Genomic DNA, 12,356 nt, shown 5'->3' with positions numbered 1-12,356 from the left:
GAGGGCTGACGGTGTAGACACTGAATAACTAATTAGCTAGATGCTACCTCCTCTGGGAAGGTCTCTCTAATTGCTATCCCTTTATTTTCCAGGGAACCCAGTATCTCCCTCCTCTGGGCTCCCAGGGTTCCCTGAGCTGGTGGCAGTAACACAACAAGGTCTAAGAGCATGTGTTCACCTAAGTCAACCCCACAGCTCTGTGCAGTAGGCACCAGGACCATCCCAATTTAACAGAAAGCATAAGTCGCATGCCCCAGGACACAGAGCTAGTAAGGGGTAGAGCTGAGGCCTGAACCCATCAGTCCTTCGGACTCCTAAACACCATGCTAGCTAGTGCCCTCAAGTGGGTCCCAGTGTCATCCCCATTTCACAGATGAGAAGACTGAGGCGCAGGCTAAGATTTGCCTAAGGGCACGGAGTTTAGGAGCTGAACCTGCAAGCAGGCAGGTAGCAGAGACAGCGCTTCTTCCCATCATAATCCACACCAGCCCCAAGGAGGCCCCTGTGGAGGCACCATATTGTGCAGTGTTTGGTTAGCTCCACTTCTGTCTCCATTCTCCAGTCCTCAAGACCAAAGACCCGACCTGGTCCCCTCCGTTTCTTCGGCTCCGGCACAGTTTTGGCATTTAATCCCGGATGCAAATGTTTGATGAATGAATGAAACGATGCATGAATGAATGCATGACCATCAATAAAGTTCCCAGACCCAGGGGACGGCCTGTGAGCAGGAGGGTTTTGAAACAGTCTCGAGAAACCGGGGATGTGTGTGTGAGCCTCTGTCTCCTCGGGCTCAGGAAGAAACAAAACCCTTGAAAAGGAAGAAAGAAAATGGGGCGTAACAAGGATTCCGGGCTGGATTCCATGACGTCACCCTGAAGTTGGATGTCTGGACTGGTAAACAAAGGCTCTTGTGACAGGGGCCCTGGCCGGGCTGGCCACTCGGCTGCGTGGGGGAGGCAGTGAAAGCGGCCTGCCTCAAGGCTGGCCTCCACCCCAAGCTCTAGCCCAGGCGCCTCTGCATTCAGCAGGTATCTCGTCCAAGGGAAAACCAGGACAGGAAATCACGTTGCCATGGAGACCAGAGAGGCCCTTCCAGACACAGGGGAAAATAAACACGTTCTGGTTGGACTTAACCCCCACGAAGCCAGGGTGGCCTCACTTTCTAGTCTGAGAAGTCTTGGTTTTCACTAGAAATGAAAGACCAGTGGCCTCTCCTCCAGGGACCCTCAGCACCAAGGGCTGAGCGATGGCTCCAGCCCACTCAGGGACCCAGGGCTGAAGGAGGAAGCCATTTTTCTGTCTGGACCCAAAGCCTCAGTCTCCTTCACAGCTGGGGGCTTCATGCCGACAAGGACTAACATTTATACGCTCTTTGCTGGGTGTCAGGTATGATCTATTAACTCACTCACTCCTCATGGCAACCAATGAGGTAGGCATTGTGTTATTATCATACCCATTTTACTGATGAGGAAACTGAGGCACAGAGACACCATGACTCCCCCAAGGTTATCAGATAGTTGATAGTGGCACCAGAATTTGAGGCACTTGGAGAGTTCTTGCACAATGGAGTATAGCACTTAAGGACGCAGGTCTTAAGAGCCTCTGAAACTAGTGTGGCCTTGAGCAAGTTAATTAGTGTCTCTGAGCCTCAGTTTCCCCAGTGGTACAGAAGCATCTGCCTTGAAGTGTTGTTGTGGGGTTAAATTCAGTGCACATTTATTGAGCACTTACTGTATGTCAGACACTATGTTGGGACTTCAAAGTACAGTGGGATGGAAGACGGAGATCTTCACAGGATCACACAGCTTTGATGGGCAGACAAGTTCAGGACAGAGGGAAGCGTGCCCCTGGGAGCCCCCCAGGCAGGAAGGAGTTGGCTTCTTGGAAGGACTGGAAGAAAGCCAGAAGGGCTCCGAGCTGCGTGGAGGAGAGGGCCAGAAGCTAGATCACAGAGTACCCACCGTAGATTCACCTCTAATTGGAAGAGGTGGGGTTGGCCCCAGGCCTGACTCTGTGAGATTACAGAAGGAAGTCAGGTGTCCAGTGCACTGTCAGGGGTCTGTCCTGCCAGAAGGGGCCTAGGCCAGGGGTTAGCTTAGCCACTTCCCGCCTGAGGGCCAGGTCTGGCCAGCTGCTTGTTTTTGTACCAGCCTGCCAACTAAGAATGCCTTTTGCATTTTTAAGTCATTGAAAAAGAATTTGAAAAGAGATTATTTTGTGACATGTGAACATTATATGAAATTCAAATTTCAGTGTCTGCAAATAAAGTTTTATTGGAACGCAGCCACACCCAGGTTGACCGCAGGGCTCTGCGCCAGCGGCTTCAGTAGTGGTGACAAAGAAGGACCGCCCCCCGGAGCAGAAAATACTGAATGTTTGACCCCAATAGAAAGAAGTTGCCCTGGACAGGACGCCTCGGGCTTTGGGGAGCAGAGTGTAACGACAGAAAGGTCATGCACTGGGATCCTTGAAGGGCAGCCAAGCCAGGAAGCAACACTCAAGTTCCCCACGAGTTCGCGCTGAAGCTGGTGTCAAGGTGGGGGCATCCGTGTTTGTTCCCTCGGGACGTGCTCACCACGGTAGGTTCTTGGATGGATGACCCTCACTTTACACACAAAGAAACAGGACAGAGATCCTTGGGACTTGCCCAGACTTACACAACTGGTAGGTGACGGCCAGGACTTGAACCCGGACAGTTTGAGCCCGGCCACCTCTCCTGGGTGCGCCTGAGTGCTGAGGCTGGTGTCGCCGGGGATGCCGGCCGTGCTGGACCTGCCGCTAGAGCCGGGACGCTTCACTGCATCTCACCTGAGCTATGACCGCCTCACGTGTCTCAGAAGCTGTAGGAGGGTCATTTGTGGCCACCACAGTTCCTTGGATCCTACCCTGTGTTGGGGAACTTTATTATCTGACAAAATGTTGATTGTCACCACTGTCTGCTTGCCCTCGGATCCAAGCTGCATAGCACTTCAGAGCACACAGCCTGGGCGCCCTCTAAAACTAGCTGTGTGACCTTGGGTAAGTTAATTAGTCTCTCTGAGCCTCAGTTTCCCCACTGGAATATAAGTGCCCACCTTAAAGGATTCCCATGAGGGTTAAATTCAGTGACACACTTATTAAGCACTTACTGTATACCATATACCCTGTGCCTTTGGGAGGTCAAACACATGGACCATTCAAAGAGATCCCTTACCCTCTGGCTTCCTACTGGTCAAAACCAATAGGAAGCCATAGAAGGTGATAGGGCAGGGGTTGGGGGAGAAAGTTGGGGGTATCTAATCTCCAGCTTCCTCCTGGGGGGTGGTGGTACCTGAGGGTCACAGCTCCTGCCTGGTGGCCCTCTCCACCTGGGCTTCTCAGTCTCCAGGTTACAGTAGTCACCCTTCCCCTTGGTCCCTCCTTCAGGTCTAGGGGTGACAACAGAGCCCACTGGCATTAGTCCCTGAGGCTACTTACGGCTTTCCAACACCCTGCCCTCCTTTGGAAAGAGTCTCTATTACATGCTCCTTAAATTACCTATTTTGAGTGTGCCTGCTCTTTCCTGCTGGGACCCTGACTGCTGCACATTTCATCCAAATTAATTTCTCAAGCATGGTAGGCTCAGACATTCTGCCCTGTCTCAAAAAGGATCTGCTCTCCAATTTCCCAAAACAATACTTATTAAAAAATTTTTTTATTGTGCAGTCAATTTACAATGTTGGGTTAGTGTCTGGTGTACAGCACAGTGACTTGGTTTTACATATATATATATATATATATATATGAGATCATTCATGTAAAAGAAAAGAAAGCACTATATATATATAAACACATATATATTCCTTTTCACATTCTTTTCCATCATAGGTTACTACAAGATATTGAATATAGTTCCCAGGGAGGAGGGTATAGCTCAGTGGTAGAGTGCATGCTTAGCACGCACAAGGTCCTGGGTTCAATCCCCAGCACTTCCATCAAGAGTAAATAAGTAAACCTAATTACCTCCCCCCAACAAAAAGATAAAAAAAAATATATAGTTCCCTGTGCTGTGCAGTAGGACCTTGTTGTTTATCTACATTATTTATAGTAGTCAGTGTCTGCAAATCCCAAACTCTTTTTATCCCTCCCCTCATTACCCCTTTCTCCCCTGTAACCAAAAGTTTGTTTTCTATGTCTGTGAGTCTGTTTCTGTTTTGTAAACAAATTCATTTGCCCAATATAATATTTATAGTTGAGAACCCCATTGCAACTTCACGTCAGAGATGAATATTATCCCATACTGGTGAGGATGCGGGGGACATAGGTAAGTTTATCTACTGATGGGTAGGAATGTAATACAGGAGAGGCTAAATGCAGGGGAATTTGGCAATGTGTTTCAAAATCTGAAGATATCCTTTTGACCTAGCAATTTCATCTTTAGGAATTTATCCCAAGGAAATAACCATACTAGTGTGAAAAGATGTTCTATTACAGAATCAAACCAATTGTTTGTCCATCCGTAGTTGACTAGATAACTCACTCAGCGGATATGTTTTGAGTACTTACTAAGCTTTAAGCCCCGTTCTGGCTCCTAAGGACACAGCAGTAAACAAGTCTGAAGACGTCTTGTTCTCGTGGAACTTACATTTTAGCAGTTACATTAACTACAGCACATGTATATAATGAATGACATGCAAGGAAACGGAAGAAAATTAGTAGCCCCAAATATCAGTATAGAAAGATGTCCACAGTATATCATTAATAGGAAAAAAAAAATCTTACTCCAGAATTATAAGTAAAGTACGATTCCATGTTTTTATCTGTTAGATTTAAAAGAAAATATAGAAGAATATAAAATAAACTGTTAATAATGATTAACTGGGGCAATGAGGCAATCATGGATTTTCATTTTCTATTTTATATAGTCTATATTATTTGAGTTTTATGGGGATAGGCTTTATTAATTAAAAAATTTATCTCCATTTTGAACTATAAAACCTCTAAGCCTGCTTCCTTCCTTTAATAATATTATTTACTTTTTTAATTACAAAAGTTATACATAATACAGTCTTTATGTTAAAATTTCAAAAAATAGAGGCTAAGTTTTAATTTCTTCTTAACTACCCCAAGGTAACCGCTGCTATGTGTTGATATATTTACCAACAGACTTATTTCCATGCATTTCCATACAATTACTTGCAGCTACAGAAAATATATTACGTGCTGAGGTGGTTTCTCTTCTTTTACCTGAATGATGTCATACAATAAGTATTGTTCGTTTTGCTTTCTAAAATCCAATTTGTGAAAGCCTTACTTACATTAAGACTAATAGATTGACTTAATTTCTCTTAACCGCTCCACGGTATTCATAGTACAGGAATACCAAGTTAATTGAGGCCGTTAGAAGATTTATAACAAGGACCTACTGTAGAGCACAGGGAACCATATTCAATATCTTGTAATAACCTATGATGGAGAAGAGCTGAAAAAGAAAAAAGAATGTATAACTCAATCACTTTGCTGTACACGTGAAACTAACATAACATTGTAAATCAACTATACTTCATTTTTTTGAAAAAAAGAAGTTTTAGAGTTTGCAGTTGGAAACTGAGCCTTGGGTCATGTATTAATTATTTATTTTTGCACCATAAAATACCCCAGAATTTAGCAGCTGAAAGCAACAAATATGTGTTGTCTCGCAGTTTCTGTGAATCAGGGTCTTCCACAAGCCTGCAATCAATGTGTTGACTAGGACTGTGGTCTCATCTGACGGCTCAAGTGAGAGAAAACCCACTTCTGATCTCACTCACGTGATTGGTGGCAGGTCTCCTTGCTGGCTGTTGGCTAGCAGTTCTTCCTCCATTCCATAGGCTAGCTCACCACATAGTAGCTGTCTTCTCTCAGAGACAGCAAGCAAGAGAAGGCACAAAAAATGGAAGCCAGAATCTTTTTGTCACTGACTCTTAGAAGTGATATCCCATTACTTTCATCACATTCTGTTCATTGGAAATGATTCACTCAGTCCAGCCCTCATGAAAGAGGAGATTATACAAGGGCATGAATGTCAGAAGGCAAGAATCATTGGGGGCCATCTTAGCCATTACCTGCCCTGGGAAAGATAAGCAACCACATGAATGATGCATATGATGAAAGATGATAGAAGAAGAACAGGTGATTCAAGGAAGGAGCTGATCAAGGAGCTATTCATCCATACAACAAAGATGTACTGAGCCCAACAAATGTATACTGTGCCCAGGCATAGTCTAGCTTCAGAGAATAAAACGGTGAACAAGACAGACCAAGCTCAAGCCCTCATGGAGTTTACAGGACAGCAGAGGCAAGACAAGGCAACTAGAGAGATCACAAGCATGAGAAGCAAGACAGTGGTCATGAATTCATAAGTGATTTAACAGGTAGACTCACCACCATCTGGTAGTGACTGGATATGGTGAGTGAGGGAGAGGGAGGAGTTCAAGATGATTTCCATCTTTCAAGGCTGGGCAACTGGTGGACTCTGGTACCTTGCCTAAGGAGACGAAAACTCAACGGGGAACAGACTTAGGGAAGGATAATATGCTCCGTGTTGGATATGTTGAGTTGAAGGAATCTCTGGGACAGTGAGGTGATAGTCAGGAGGCAACTGGGCACCAGTCTGGGAGCTCAGCAGTGATGCCTGGACTCGAGACAGAAAATAAGACGTCAGTGGCATGGTGGTGATATTTAGAGGGGAGAAGGCTAGTGGAGCCCTGAGGAATAGGAACATCTATGGGATGGGGTAAAGGAAATGGGGTAAAGGTATATATAGTAGTTAGTATCTGCTAATCTCAAACTCCCAATTTATCCCTTCCTACCCTCTTCCCCCACTGGTAACCATAAGTTTGTTTTCTATGTCTGCCAGTCTGTTTCTGTTTTGTACCTAAGTTTATTTGTGACTTTTTTTTTTAAATTTCACATATAAGTGATATCATATGGTATTTTTTTAACATTTTTTATTGATTTATAATCATTTTACAATGTTGTGTCAAATTCCAGTGTAGAGCACAGTTTTTCAGTTATACATGAACATATATATATTCCTTGTCACATTTTTTTCTCTGTGAGCTACCATAAGATCTTGTGTATATTTCCCTGTGCTATACAGTATAATCTTGTTTATCTATTCTACAATTTTGAAACCCCAGTCTATCTCTTCCCACCCCCCACCCCCTTGGTGGTATTTTTCTTTCTCTGTCTGACTTACTTCACTTAGTATGATAATCTCTATGTCCATCCATGTTGCTGCAAATGGCATTATTTCATTCTTTTTATGGCTGAATGATATTCCATTTTATATATATATATATCTAGCTATATATATATAGTGTGTGTATGTATGTATATGTATGTATATGTGTGTGTGTGTGTGTGTGTATGTGTGTGTGTGTATATATATACACCTCAACTTCTTTATCCAGTCATCTGTTGATGGATATTTGGGTTGTTTCCATGTCTTGGCTATTGCAAATAGTGCTGCTATGAACATTGGGGTGCATGTTTCTTTCAAACTAGAGTTCCCTCTGGATATATGCCCAGGACTGGGATTGCTGGATCACACGGTAAGTCTATTTTTAGTTTTTTGAGGAAACTCCATACTGTCCTCCATAGTGGCTGCACCAATGTACATCCCCACCAGCAGCGTAGGAGGGTTCTCTTTTCTCCACACCCTCTCCAGCATTTCTCATCTGTGGACTTTTTAATGATGGCCATTCGGACCGGTGTGAGGTGACACCTCATTATAGTTTTTATTTGCATTTCTGCAAATATAATTAGTGATATTGAGCATTTTTTCGTGTGCCTCTTGGCCATCTGGATGGAGATGGAGAAATGTCTGTTCAGGTCTTCCATCCATTTTTTGGGTCAGTTGTTGGTGTTTTCGTTACTGAGCGGTATACCAGTTTTTCTCAAGCAAAATATCTTTGTGCACTTCCCTTGCAGTTTCAAGTTGTCCTTTCTGTCCGTCAGAGGCCTTGTTTCTGTAATTTTTTTTTCCTTCCCCTTGGGATCTGAGAACTGTATGAAATTGGTGGTGTGGGTTGGAGAATTTGAGCAGGTTGACTGAGATGGTTCCTCTGGCAGTCTTTTCATAATCTTCCTTGTGATGCTTTTGAAAAAAGTTTACTTCACATAATTGTTCAGATTTAGCGCAGCCTGTATGTGTGTGTGTGTGTGTGCATGCTGCGTGGGGTGGGGTTGTGTTTTAAGAGAATAAATAATGCTTAAAAGGGTTCCTTTACAGGGTGTCATTCTGTCACAATACCCCGAACAGTTCATCTGCTTTTATGTGTTAGTCCGTTGCAATGGAGAGAAAAAGATGCCCCCACTTCTCCCTGAAATCCAGGCTCTGTTACTTGCAAAGTCCCTTTCTAACTAGTCCCAAGTTACTCATCCCACCAGGAGAATTGGCACCTGACTGTTTGTGGACCCACCGAATGATTTAATACTATTTTACTTTTGAATCACTTACAAGTTGAAAATAAAAAGCAGACCATTTATAAACATCAGCATTAGATCCGAATGGGACTTCTGTTGGGAGGGAGCATTTAGAAAGAGGTGCCCAGCACTGGGAAGTTCTAGAACTAATTTGCCATTGGCATTTTCCTGTTTACTTGCTTTCCAAATAACCATATCCAAACTGCTGTTTTGTTTTTACTTTGTAGCATCCCCCCCATTTCATTTTATTAATCCATGTTCAGACATTGACTTGCCTTTAGGATCTGAAAACAGGTATGTTTTGCAAAACGTTACTGTCAATAAAAGTGATTTGTAATCTGTAGACCTTACTCCTCAGGAGAGACTCAAGATGCTTCTAGGTCTGATAAGATGTTGCCTCAACCAGACTTTCATCATCTCTAACAGTGCACTTTCAAGGGGGATTTGCATAGCCCCTCCCATCTTCTCCTCTTCCCCTTGAGAACGATGCTGGAGATCGAACTATTGCTGTGTTATATCATTACTTTTAACTTTAAGAACTCCCGGCCAGTTCTTTCCCACCGCACTGAATTTAGAAGCTCCATCATCACTTTCTTCTGTTATTTTTTTTCGCATCTTGATCTATTCCCTCTGCATTTCTCAGGTTCTTTTGTTGCATCGATACAACCTTCTCCTGTGTCATTTCTGCTTTCCCTGTTTCCAATAAGATTTTTTGTTAAGTTGATGCTTGGTTAACTTTTCCTCTGCATCTCCTTTTTTTCCCCACTCTTGGCCTATGATCTGTCCTTTTATCTCTTTGAGTATAGACCATTTCTCAAACATGCTGCCTTCTTTGCAGTAAATCTTTGTATCAGGAGAAACATTTTCTTCTGAGCACTTTCATCTTTGTAATTCATCTCATGCATCAAATATTAAATATTTTTATAAGTCCCAAGTTTTTTTTTAATTCCTCAATAATCTATTATTGTTTAATAGATTAGTTTGTTGATCTACATGTGTTGCTGGAATGCCTTCAAGACTGAGTAGATGCTTCAACCAATATTTGGAGCAGGAGGGCAGAAAGACAACAGGGAAAAGTTACCAACTCTGTTTCTATAGCGTATTTAAGGCAAGACTAGACCCTACCTCACTTCATTCAGAATCCTTGAAGCTTAGTGCTTGACTATCAGTAGTTGCCAAAACTTGCCAGGTGATTCTATTGCACAACCCGGGTGAAAACCACTGCCTACCTCCTGGCTTTTTAAGGATCAGTGGAAGATAAAAACACCCAGCAAAGCCAGCAAAATAGTCCTGAATTTTGAGCAAAGCACAGATCAAACAATGAAGATGCTTATTAAGTGCAAGTCTATTATAACTTCATTTTCTTAACATGAGAAAGTGACAAATCCAGCAGAAGTCTTTAAGGCTCATCCTTAAGGTTAATGCTGAAGGCAAATTTTGGACATAGTGCTTTTAAAAAAATCTTCTTGAAAATGCAAATCAAAACTGTAATGAGGTATCACCTTGCACCAGTAGGAATGGCCATCATTAAAAACACCACAGATGATAAATGCTGGAGAGGGTGTGGAGAAAAGGGGAGCCCTCCTACACTGTTAGTGGGAATATAAATTGGTACAGTCACTGTGGAGGACAGTATGGAAGTTCCTTAAAAAACTAAAGTAGACTTACCATATGATTCAGCAATCCCATTCCTGGGCATATATCTGGAGGGAACTCTAATTCAAAAAGATACATGCACCACAGTGTTCATAGCAGCACTATTTACAATAGCCAAGACACGGAAGCAACCTAAATGTCCTTCAACAGATGACTGGATAAAGAAGTTGTGGTATATTTATACAATGGAATACGACTCAGCCATGAAAGAGAATAAAATAATGACATTTGCAGCAACATGGATGTTCCTGGAGAATGCCATTCTAAGTGAAGTAAGCCAGAAAGAGAAAGAAAAATACCATATGATATCACTCATATGTGGAATCAAAAAAGAAAAAGGACATTATGAACTCAGCTACAAAACAGTAACAGACTCACAGACATAGTAAACAAACTTAGGGTTACCAGGAGGAAAGGGGATAGGAAGGGGTAAATTGAGAGTTTGAGATTTGCAGATACTAACTACTGTATATAAAATAGATAAACAACAAGGTCATACCGTAGAGCACAGGGAGCTATATTCAATACCTTGCAGTGACCTATAATGAAAAAGACTATGAAAAGGAATATATGCATGTACATGTATGACTGAAACATGACTGTGCACCAGAAAGCGACACAACATTGTAAACTGACTACACTTCAATAAAAACAAGAAATACTCTCGAGATTGTTGCTAATGTTGATGTTGTTATTACAGACATTTCAAAAAGGCTACAAAAGTGACGGATTATATCCCGGACTCCCTTTCCTAGGCTGTTTTATGTTTTGGTGGTATCTGACACCAGGCTCTGCTGCTAAGAACGTCATCTAAAGTAGATGCAATGTAAGTACCTCAAAGGAGGGGACTCTGGTCTGTTTCCATTCACAACTGCATTTTTGCAGCCGGTGAAGGTCACATAGTTGTCTTGCAAAAATACATCCTGAGTGAGTTGCTGAAGGGTTGTTTCACTGCTTGGGCCAGTGGGATTCTCACACGCTGCTGGAACCTGCTTCTTTACCTTTACCTGAGACACAGCCCTTGCAAAGGGAACCCTCTGGCATTCCCAGGTGAGTGAGGCCCTCTCCTCTCTCTGTCTTTCTCTCTCTCTCTGGGATGGCAGCAAAGTCGAGCTCCAGGACACAAGGTTTGAAGCCAGGTGTCTCAGATCTGAGTTCACTTCTGACACCTAATAGCTCTGTGACCTTGGGTCTTGGGCAAGTTACTTAAGCTTTCTTTTCTACACGCTCTCATAACCTTATCATGAAAATTTTCATGATAAGAAAAGAAAGACTAAGTACTGTCATGACTCATTTGATGTACTATTGATAACCCAATGATGAACTACCTAGAGTCAACGTTTGTTCACATTTTGCTGTATTTGCTGTAGTATAAATGTGATATAGTAATAATAATTATAAGCTGTCTTTGTCCCAGGTTCCTGGCAAATAGCTCCTGAAACTCTTGAAACTCTGGAGGGAGAAGAGAGTCTTGTGTATGCTAATGAGATGCTTGGTGGCTGGGGACCACCAGAGAGCTTCAGGATGGGGGCTGGTCCTCAGAGAGAGGCTTGGTGTGAGGGTTGGAACTTTCAGCCTCACCCCTCTCCTGGGAAAAGAGAGGGGCTGGACATAAGAGCTAATTACCAATGGCCACTGATTTAATCAATCCTGCCTCTGTAACGAAGCCTCCATAGAAACCTCTGAATGATGGCGTTCAGACAGCTTCTGAGTTGGTGAACACATGGAGATGCCGGGAGGGTGGTGCATCTGGAGGGGCTGTGGAAACCCCCACCCCTTGTCTATGCTCTACCCTATGCAACCCTTCCATTTGGCCCTTTCTGAGTTGTAGCCTTTATAATAAATGTGTAAATGTAAGTAAAGTGCTTTCCTGAGTTCTACGCATCATTCTAGCGCAATGTTGAACCTGGGTGGAGGGGCACGGGGTTGAGGGAATCCCCTGAATTTCCAGCCGGTCAGTCAGAACTGGGGGCTCACGACTGGCATTTGAAGTGAGGCGGTCTAGTGGGGCTTTGCCCTTAGCCTGAGGGGTCCGTGCTAACTCTGGGGAGCCCGTGTCAGACTTGAGCTGGATTGGACACCACTTTGGTGTCCAGAGAAGCTGGTGTTGGAAAACATCACAGAGTATGTATATGTTCAAGTAAATTACAGCACCCTAACATTTCTCCCCTAAATATTTCAGCCTGTATCACCTAAAAATAAGAACATTCTCCAACATTAGCACACCACCATTATCACACGTAGCGAAAATTAGCAACAATTTGATAGTCATC

Source organism: Vicugna pacos, chromosome 18, assembly GCF_048564905.1.
Source record: "Vicugna pacos chromosome 18, VicPac4, whole genome shotgun sequence".
Lineage (NCBI taxonomy): Eukaryota > Metazoa > Chordata > Mammalia > Artiodactyla > Camelidae > Vicugna > Vicugna pacos.
The sequence above is the reverse complement of the archived record's forward strand: the minus strand, read 5'-3'. Positions refer to the sequence as shown.